This window comes from Silurus meridionalis, chromosome 18 (assembly GCF_014805685.1).
Source record: "Silurus meridionalis isolate SWU-2019-XX chromosome 18, ASM1480568v1, whole genome shotgun sequence".
Classification (NCBI taxonomy): domain Eukaryota; kingdom Metazoa; phylum Chordata; class Actinopteri; order Siluriformes; family Siluridae; genus Silurus; species Silurus meridionalis.
In genome coordinates, this window is record NC_060901.1 from 5,355,352 (window position 1) to 5,366,012 (window position 10,661).

The 10,661-nt window shown below is 39.0% G+C and overlaps 1 protein-coding gene across 4 annotated transcripts in view; it reads left to right on the forward strand.

Moving 5' to 3' along the window:
* Positions 1–202: 202 nt before the first annotated feature.
* Positions 203–10,661, forward strand: part of sox5 (SRY-box transcription factor 5) — a 236,306-nt gene continuing 225,847 nt past the window's right edge. For 2 of the 4 annotated variants that reach the window (XM_046872985.1, XM_046872987.1), the window contains exon 1: positions 203–330. The gene's annotated coding sequence lies outside the window, so the exon portion shown is untranslated. The remainder of the gene's footprint in view (positions 331–10,661) is intronic. The other 2 variants (XM_046872986.1, XM_046872989.1) reach the window with 1 other exon arrangement.

Here is a 10,661-nt window from a genome sequence, read left to right on the forward strand (position 1 = left end):
GCTTCTGTCCATCTTCACTCCTCCTCTAGACCTTGCAGGTAACCAGGGCTCGACTCCTGCACACGAGTGCGCGCGCGTCACACCGATGACAATCCTCCTTCTCCTCCTCCTCCCTCAGGAGACCTTCCCTTCGCCTTGTGTAATTTGCTCTCTCTCTCTCTCTTTCCGTGTGTGTGTGTGTGCGCGCGCGCATATGTGTGTGTGAGTGAAGCAGCCCTGATGACCAGTCCGGAGATTTCACCCCATCCCTGAGCGCGCGCAGACAAACAAACAAACAAAAAAATAATTTCTCCACTCCACATCCAGAGATTCTTCTCGTGCAGCTGTTCGGTAAGTGGCTGAGTGACACCGCACTGAACTTCACGCACATGCACCGACTCAAACCGCGCGTGTGGGTTTGCGTGCGTGCGTGAGCGCGTGCGCGTTTTTGGAGCGCTTACGCGTTCCCGAGAACATGCCGATGGTCTTTCTCTCTCTCTCTCTCTCTTTCTCTCTCTTTCACTCTCCTCTCTCTCTCCTCTCTCTCTCTCTTTCTCGTTCTGTGTGTGTGTTTCTGTATTTGAAGTGTACAATTGTTTGCATTTCTTTTTCACATGTTCTGAAAGTCATATTTATTTATTGATTTATTGATTTATTTAGAGCATTAATCATTCTGGGTTTTTATTGGCACTTTTTCGTGATGATGCAACAAAAAAGTTAATAAATATGAATGTATTGATGATTATCTTACACAATACCTGCCATCATTCCTCAGTTTTGATCTTTATGAAAGAGTGGTGCGGTTGCAGGGAGAAGAGGTGGAGAAGGTGGAGGAGTTCAGGTACCTGGTGGTCAACAGGGGAAAGTAATGGAGAGTGTGTTAGTGAAGTGAAGAAAAGAGTGCAGGCAGGGTGGAGTGGGTGGAGAAGAGTGATAGCAGGAGTGATTTGTGATAGAAGAGTATCTGTGAGAATGAAAGGGAAAGTTTATAGGACTGTGGTGAGACCTGAGATGTTGTATGGATTAGAGACAGTGGCATTGAGTAAAAGACAGGAGGTGGAGCTGGAGGTAGCAGAGCTGAAGATGTTGAGGTTTTCGTTGGGAGTGACGAGGATGGACGGGATTAGAAATGAGTTTATTAGAGAGACAGCTCATGTAGGACGTTTTGGAGACAAGGTGAGGGAGGGCCGCCAGGAAGGAGGAAAAGAGGAAGACCAAGGAGGAGGTTTAGGGATGTGGTGAGGGAAGACATGTAGTTGGGTTGAAAGAGGCAGCTGTAGAGGACAGGGGGGTATGGAGACGGATGATCCGCTGTGGTGTAATTTTATTACTTGTGGCCGAACAAAAAACTCTACATTGTCTTCTGTAACACTCTTAACATTGTAACTTTTCCAGGTTTCAACCTGTCAGGCATTATTTATTTTTGTTAGCAAAGCATGTAAGTGTATATCAGATCATCTCTAAATAAAATAAATTTTGTTCCAGCATGCAGAGTTTATCCAGTAAAATGTTTTTAAAATTGATTTCAATCTGAATATTTGCATCAGGTTTGTTTTTGGGTTCACCAATAAGCAGAAAAAAATCATGTATTGTTAAATAAGTAAAAATGTGACTTTCCCCAATATAGGTACAAAAAACAAATGTAATAAATGTAACTTCAGCGATTTTTTTTTTAATTGTATTTTTTTAACACTATTACTTTTTTGTATTGATTGTGTACAAAGGATATTTCTGTGTTTAGTTGTTCTGATTTTAGTTGCAAAATATAGCTTTCATTTCAAGTTTTTTCTGATCGCTCTCATATCAACTCTCGACTCCACAAAAACCAAAGATTGAGTATTTATTCATCTGTGTCTTGAGTTACTTTTCTGTGCTTCAACTCCGCTCGAGAAGTGTTTCTTTTGTAGAAATGTTTCAGTAGGAGTAATTTAGGCAGCGCTGCCGGTGTGGTGTTTATCTCAAGCTCAAATCAGGGATTGGTTTCCGAGAGAAGGGAAAGAGAAATACTTGGACTCTTTTTCTCTTTCTCTGTGTGTGTGTTTGTCGTTATCTCTCACTCACTTTGCTCCACTCGCTCTTATCAGACTACTGTCCAGTTTTTACATTGAATCCTGGACGAGTGTAAACTGTAATGATGGCCGCTTTAGACCAGCAAGGCTTCATACACACTGGATATTCCCCCCTCGCCTTCTCATTTATTACCCGTGTCCTGACACATGTTCATTTATTTGCTCGAGCAACAGCCCTGACAGAGTTACATTAATACGCTTGTTTGAATATCTTATCATTTCTACAGCATGACATCAAAAATCACCAAGGGATTCTCCTGCTCATGATATAACAGAACAATGCACCACCCTGTAGTTTATTCACATAAATCTAAGTGATTTGCATTGCAGTGCTTCCAATGATTCCTGGCCTAACTAATGCTATGCTGGGAGTGGTTTGGTATTCCTTCAGTTTCCAAGTTTGCAAATTTAATCCCTTCCAGAAGTTAGTTCCCATTTGCTTGCAAATAAGTGGCCAGTCACTCCACTATCAATAAACCTGAGTGAGCACATAAAGATTAGGGGAAATCAACAGCATCCAAGCATCTCAGTTTACCAGAACACTCTATAACCATTAACCCTCCAGGTATGCCCCTTTACCAAATAAAAATGTATTACAAAATGCATGTCAAAAGTTGTTTAACCTAGACTTATGTTCTGAGGCATCATAACTGTTTTAAAGCTGTTTCAACTGTAGGGCTTTGTAGGAGAAAGCATTGCCTCGATATACAGGTAGTCTTCACTTTTCTAGGTACTAACAAAGAGCCTGTACCTTCTGATCAAAGCTGTTAAATTGGATTAAAAGAAAAAGAATCTGTAATGTGGTCATATCCTGGTATGTACATTAGATACACTTATTTGTTTCTTTGCATATTCCAGAATTTTCTGAAGCTAGGTTAAGAGCACAGGGTAAGCCATTATACACACCCCTGAAGCAGAAAAGGTTTAGAGCTTTGCTCAAGGGCCCAACAGTGGCATTGCTGGGGCTTGAATCCCTGACTTTTGGATCAGTACACAGATCTTAAGCTGTTGAGCAACCCCTTAAATACACTTACTACAGGAATTGGGCCCAACTGGAGTTTATTAAAGCATTTACTACAACATACAGACATCCTAAGAAAAAAGCTAGTGGTAACAAAAGCATGAACTGTTTCTTCATGCATCATATTGTGACTTTTTTTTTAAATCTTAGCAATAGTTTTTAGCAATCTAATTTATTTTTATCTCAGCAATATTTAAAATAAAGTGAGACTGTTCAAGTCAAATTATGAATGATTTTCAAATGAAAAACTGGAGTCAATATTCACACAATCTTTTTCCTGCTTCACATAATGTAACTGAAAGACCATGTATTATTACTGTGGTGGCAGAAAGTTTGCGTTTCGTTGCCTGTGGTCCAATTGAAAGTACTTCTGTCTTGTCATAATTAAGTAGAAAGAATTGACTCAGCATTTAGGATTCTAGTGGCTGTTACACGTCCCTCACCCTGGCTGCCTGCTATACGGCTTTGCAAGTTACACTGTACCTTGTTCATAAATAATTGCCCTTGGAGATAGTGTGTATAAACTGTATATATATACATATACACACACACACTACCTCTACTACTACATGGAGGTAGGAGGGATATTTATGCGGTTAAGATGTTGAACTTCTAATCAGAGGGTTGTCAATTGTATAAAATTTGATAACTGGATGAGGGTGTCTGCCAAATGTCATAAATGTAAATATAAAGAAAGAGAAAGATAGTGAGAGTGAAACAGAGAAAAGAGCAGTGGGCCTAAAAAGTTGTGGGCCATTAAACATTACCTTAAAATGCCAAGTATCACTTCCAAATACTGTAAACATTTGGGCAAAAAATAGTGATTTTTATTCATTTTAATTGTTTATACTCTGTCTAGAAGATTATTTAGGTGCTTTGGTGATGCCAGTAGTGTGTGTGTGTGTGTGTGTGTGTGTGTGTGTGTGTGTGTGTGTGTGTTTATAAGTGGGCTAGGGTTAGGATGTTCTTCTGTGATGTCCCTCCTGCCATCTATTCTAACTGGGTTTTGATCACAGGACAGGAAACAGTAAACAAATTCCTGAACATGTGGCGGCTTGCTGGGGTGTATCTTCCCTCTCTCTCTCTCTCTCTCTCTCTCTCTCTCTCTCTCTCTCTCTCTCTCTCTCTCTCGCACTTGCTTGTTTGCTCGCTCGCTCTCCCTACTCAGCGAGCCAGCTTGCAGATCTCTTGGACTGTGCTGAATAGCGTTCTCCAAACCGTATGAATTATAAGGCTAATGGGCTTAAGAGGCTTGTCCTAACATCGTCTCTGCTTAGCCGCACACAAGCTGGCTTAGACAAAGGCAAAAAATAGATTGTGAAAACCAAAATACGCCCATTTCGAGGTCAGGATTAGGATAGATGAAAGGCTCTAACTTTCTTTAAGAAGCCATAAAATATTCAATTGTTGGCAAATTGATAGATTTTTTTTCTCTCTTTCTCACCACTTGCCAAGTGTGTGTGTGTGTGTTTGTGTGTGTGTGTGCGTTTGTGTGTGTGTGTATTTTGATCACATTTTGGCATTTAAGTCATATGTGCACATTCATAAGCACAAAACTGGGGCAGGACGTCATTATCACCCAAAATAAAAAACAGAATGAGAACAAAGTGAGTGATATATATATATATTTTTTGGGGGGGTTGTGTGTGTTGTGTTTGTAGTGTACACTCACTGCCCTAATTTAGCCACTAACACACTAATCGGACAGTAATACAATATACAGTATGGACGAGCACAGGTTACGTTCGAACATTTCCAAAATCTTTATTGAATTGTCAAAATATATACTGAACTGAGATTTGTCACCGGCTCAGTTACAACAACTCTGAATTATTTAGGATGTTTTACATAAAAAAAAAAAAAACAATAAATAAATAAAAAAAGAGAGAAAAATCTAAAAGCAAATAAAAAAGTCCACCCGGTGTTCACGGTAAGTTCCCTGACATCCTGTCATTTGCAGACTGTTGCTACCATTTTCGTGTTTGTGGGCGTGGCCTATCACATTGTAACAAATAAAACATTTGTAGTGGTCCAACTGTTTGTGTTATATAAAAAAATTTATCCCATATAGTTTGCAAACATTATAAAGAGATGTTTTTAAGAAGTAAAAAAAAAATGAAAGGAAAAAAGAGAAAGAGATAAATGTACTAAAAAAGAAGGGTAAACAAATAAATACAATTATAAATAAATACATGAAAATCAAATATTACAATAAACTCTAGTAAAGGGGGGAGGATAAAGGAAAAAGATAAGATAAAAAAAGAGGGGTTTAATTAATAGTTACAAAAAACAGAATTATTGAATCTTATACTATATAAAGTATTATATATTATCAGATCTTACAATATGTAATTTATTATATAGGTAATAAAATTATAAATATTCCAACAGCCAAACTGTAATACATCTTCCTCCCTTTCTTTCTATCATCCTGCAGAAATAATATAAACTTTTGAAAGACATGAAGGGGGAAAAAGGAAATTAAAAATATGTAGAATGATGCAAAAATAATAAAAAATACGACGAAGCAAGAAAAAAAAAACCTAGAAAAAAATGACAAAAGAGGGCATGAAAACAAGAATTTAGGGAAGGAAGAATTGAAGGAAATTAAGGATAGAAGAATGTAAGGAAGAAGGTGTGGAAGGAGAAAATGAAGGATTGTAGGACAAAAGAAAGAAAGGCGAAAGTTTAGGATAAAATGAAGAAAAAGTACAGAAGAAAGAAAGAAAAAAAGAGGCTGCAGGGGAGAAAACAAAAGCAAAAGCAAACTGGTACCACAAAATTGAACCAGAAGATCCAAATGTGTTTCAGTATAACAATACTCCTGTGCACAAAGCCTGCTCCTTGTAGATCCGCTTTACGTGGGTTGGAGTGGAAGATCTTGAGTGGCCTGTTATTGAGCTCTCAACACTTTAGAACACCATTGGAATGAATGTGAATGCTGATATCACCCCAGAACTTCTCACCTCACCTTCATCAGTACCTGACTTTACTAATACCCTTGTGGCTGAAAGAGCACAAATCTCAAAGGACACACTCCAAAAAAGTGGGGGAAACATCTTTCCAAAAGAGTGGAGGTTATTATAAGACCAAATAGGGACTAATTGTCCTATCTTATGGTCAAGTGTCCACAAACATTTGACCCTATATTATAGATAGGACCCAGAGAAATGAACTGGGTATGAGTGATGCATGATGGAGGGTTTTAAAGGTTTATCATATAGCTAAAAGGCCTAGTGTTTGTGTGTGTATATGTGTGTGTGTGTGTGTGTGTGTGTGTGTGTGTGTGTGTGTGTGTGTGTGTGTGTGTGTTTGTGTCTGTTAACACTTTGATCAGTTAAAGATGAATGACACTCAGAGGCTTTTTATCGCTCGGGACAATGATGAGCATTTGTCATCTGAGAGATGGGGAGGTACGGGAGCGTTCACATTAATAGAGCTCCGTAGTATTTGTTCTTCTTCTGTCATCTAAACATCAAACAAGACGAGTGAAATGAAAAATGGAAGAGTGAAGAGAAACTGATTCATCAGCTTGTTTTTGTATGTTTTGAAGTTTTGAAGAGGTTCAGCATTAAAAGGCATTGTATGAGATCGGAACTGGGACTGGAAGTGGAATCAAATCTAACATAAGTTATGTGTAAAACTCAAAACATTTAAGTGTTTAGCATTTCGCTGTGATCCGTTGAAATGTGCAGTGTAAGGCACGTTTAAAAATGATGAATCTTATTTTGTTTTTAAATTTGCTTAACTGATTTGCTAACCACAGTGTTTTTATATGATTATGTTGTTAAAAGTTTTAACAGTTTTGTCAACAGTTTTTAAAATATTATTGGAACCCTTCAATAGTAAGCAAGTACTAATAATAAAGCTGCAACTTTCCATACATTACTTACCCAATACTAATAACAAAGCACTACTAACCAAATACTACTAACCAAGCCATAGTAACCCAGTACTAAGAACCAAGCACTACTAACCCAATACTACTAACCAAGCACTACTAACCAAATACTACTAACCAAACACTATTAGCCCAGTACTAATAACCAAGCACTACTAACCCAATACTACTAACCAAACACTATTAACCCAGTACTAATAACCAAGCACTACTTACCCAGTACTACTAACCAAGCACTACTAACCCAGTACTAATAACCAAGCACTACTAACCCAGTACTAATCACCAAGCACTACAAAATCAATACTACTAACCAATAAATACTAACCCAGTACTAATAACCAAGCACTACTAACCCAATACTACTAACCAAACACTATGAACCCAGTACTAATAACCAAGCACTACTAACCCAATACTACTTACCAAGCACTACTTACCCAGTACTACTAACCAAGCACTACTAACCCAGTACTAATAACCAAGCACTACTAACCCAATACTAATAACCAAGCAGTACTGACCCAATACTACTAACCAAGCACTACTAACTCAGTACTAATAACCAATCACTACTAACCCAGTACTAATAACCAAGAACTACTAACTCTGGACTACTAGCACAGCTTACAAAATACTACTAACCAAAGACTACAAACCAACTGATACCAAGTCAGTGCTTCTAACCAAACACTTCTTAGCTGCAGTACTTACCAAGCACTACTAACCCAGGACTACTAACCAAGCACATCTAACCCAGGACTACTAAACAAACACTACTAATCCAGTACTGCTAACCTCACACTACTAATCCAGTACTACTAAGCAAGCACTACTCACCCTATACTACTTATCAAGGACTTCTAACCCAGTACTGCTAACCAAGCATTACACATCCAGTACTACTGTACTAACCAAGGACTAGTAATCCAGTACTACTAATCTTGCACTACTCAGCCAGTGCTACTAACCAAACACTTCTAACTGTTACCATCAACTGAGCATTTTGGAGCTGCATTACCTACCAAGCATTGCTAACCATAAACTACGATCCAACCACTACTAACCAAGCACTAATCGGTTACTACTGATTATCAGTGTAAGGAAGCATGTCATTGTTGTCACTGATTTGTGGCTCTGTGGTAACTTCTGGAGCGTTTCATTTATAGAAATTAGTGCATTCTCACTGACCCCGTCTTTTCATCTGTTGCCTTGGTGCATATTTCAGCTTGTTCCTGGGCTTATTTTACTAATTGGTGGCCTGCGTTTGCTCAACACCGATTTGCCTTTGATCATCTCGGATCATTACGTTTACCTCATTAATTTGCTCGATGCCTTGCTTGTCTCTCCACCTCACCTCCCCCATCCTTTTCTTTTCGATTCTGCCACATTTCAGGGTCCGTGTGAAAAATTGGATTAATAATACATCTTACGAGCCAAGAGAAAATGAAAATCCCGCTTCCCGGCCCCGTCTCCGCGTCCCTCCGTCTCTCCGCTGGCTGATTGTGTTTCCCCAGCGTGAAAGACGTGGCCCAAACAATGCCTGATGAAAGGATGATCAGTCGATACGAGCTACTATTGTTGTCGAATAGGGGCTGGAGGGAGCACATGAGTTGGGTGGAGATGGAACGCGTACTTTATCATGTCTCTCTAAACAGCAGCCGAGAGCTTATTAAATCATTTTGTCATTTAAACACACTGTGTTGGGGTTTTAATAAAAAAAATAAAATAAAAAAAATAAAGTATTTTTTATATTCGTGCTACAAACGTGCGCTAATTCACACTAGAGGAGTCTTCTCGAATAGGAGCAGGGGTACCAATAATTGTGGTATTTTGCCCAGAAGTAACTTTCTCTGTTTTTGGAGAGTCTTGTTTTCCTCTCTTCTTCAGGCTGAGAGGGGGGGAAATAATTTACAAACCAGCATTTCGCATCAGGATTTTACAGAAGGAGAAACAAGCCCTGTATCATGCTGCAGCGAAGGAGATAATGAATGATGGGGTGATGTGATGAAGCAGAAATCTTCACAACCTGAACTTGCTTATTTTCCTGAAACAGCACGACACACACAGTGCTGTTTTTTTTTTCTTAAGGAGGTTTTACTATGCATTCCAAAACCTTTGCAATTAGCCTTCAGCATTAGAAAGCAAGGCAAAACTCCTTTCATTTGAGGAAGGAGTAACACACTCCATGTCACACTGCAGTAGGAAAATAATAATAAAAAAATGATGAAGCCGAGATCCTGTTTTTCCACCCTGAAGAAGATTATTTTCCTGAAAGTGTGTGATGCTCCAGCGCTGTCACTCTATTCTAAGGAGGCTTCACCGTGTACAGTATTACAGCTGAGGGTGCCAATACTTTTGAGAGCAGTGTTTTGCATAAGACGTATTTTGAGGGAAGAGCAACTTGCTGTGTGTCTGTTCCTACTCGTACTTGAGTCATGTGTGTTGTTTTCAATTAGATAATGAATTTCACAACAATAATAAATACAATTTTGATTTCGTTTTTAATTGTGATCCCTCCGTCACTTTAAATCCTAATGAAACACTTGTACGGACGTACACATACACGCTCCACGCGGACGATGCTCAGCTGCTTTAATACACTCCTCCTACACTTTCCCTCTGTTTTTTTTACACTGCCTCCTAACAAAAGCGGTTGAAGATAAAGCGGGTGGAAATGGCTGCCAAATAGGGCGCCAATAATCCCCTCCAATTAGGTGTGTTTTACGGCACGAAAATCCGATTTTCGTTCCCTTTCGAAATCTTCTAAGAAGTAAATAAATAAATAAACAAATAAAGACCTATAGCACGAAGCGGGGGGGATAACACTCGAATGTAAACTCATAAGAAACGCAGAAAGGCACGCCGAGTAGATTTCACACGGAGATTCCCACGTGGCGGTTCGATGTGGCCGAGGTACACGCGCGACACGTAAATTCGAGATTTATATCTGTAATCGAGCGCAGACTGCGTTTGCCTTCATCAGGGGCGCATTGTCTCTCGTCCATGCCGGTACAGCACAAATCATACGATAAACAAACAAAACATCTGTCAGGCTGGAAACACACAAACACACACACATATGCACATGAGGACAAACAAAACACCTGAGGCATCTATTGAGCTGTCTATGGAGCAAATTGCATCACCGTCATCATCATCATGGAGTTCAGTCTTTAGGATTTTTTTATTTCTTGCATCATTTTCTGGCACAATGTTAAATTCTGTCCTATTATCCTATAGATAACACAATTTGTGTGTGTGTGTGTGTGTGTGTGTGTGTTGTGGTTGAAATGCTTCCTGTCATCTTTGTCTCTCGAAGAAACTAGAAAGCCTTTAGAAACAACACACTATGCATTATGTCTTCATTGCTTATCGTGTCAGAAGGTCTTTATTTGTCTGTCTGTCTGTCTGTCTGTCTGTCTGTCTGTCTGCCTGTCTGTCTGTATCAGCAACCGATTGGTGTGTGTGTGTGTGTGTATGTGTGTGTGTGTATATATATATATATATATATATATGATTAGTTGTTTCTCTGTCTATTTTTTATCTCTATCTTCCTTATTACTTTTTCCGTCTGTCTCTTTCACTCTTTCATTCTTTGCATCTGTCTGTCTCTTTATACCTGTTTTTTACTTTTTTCAGTCTTTCATTTTTTTCATTCTTTCTCAGTATTTTCCCTACTGCCCTCCTT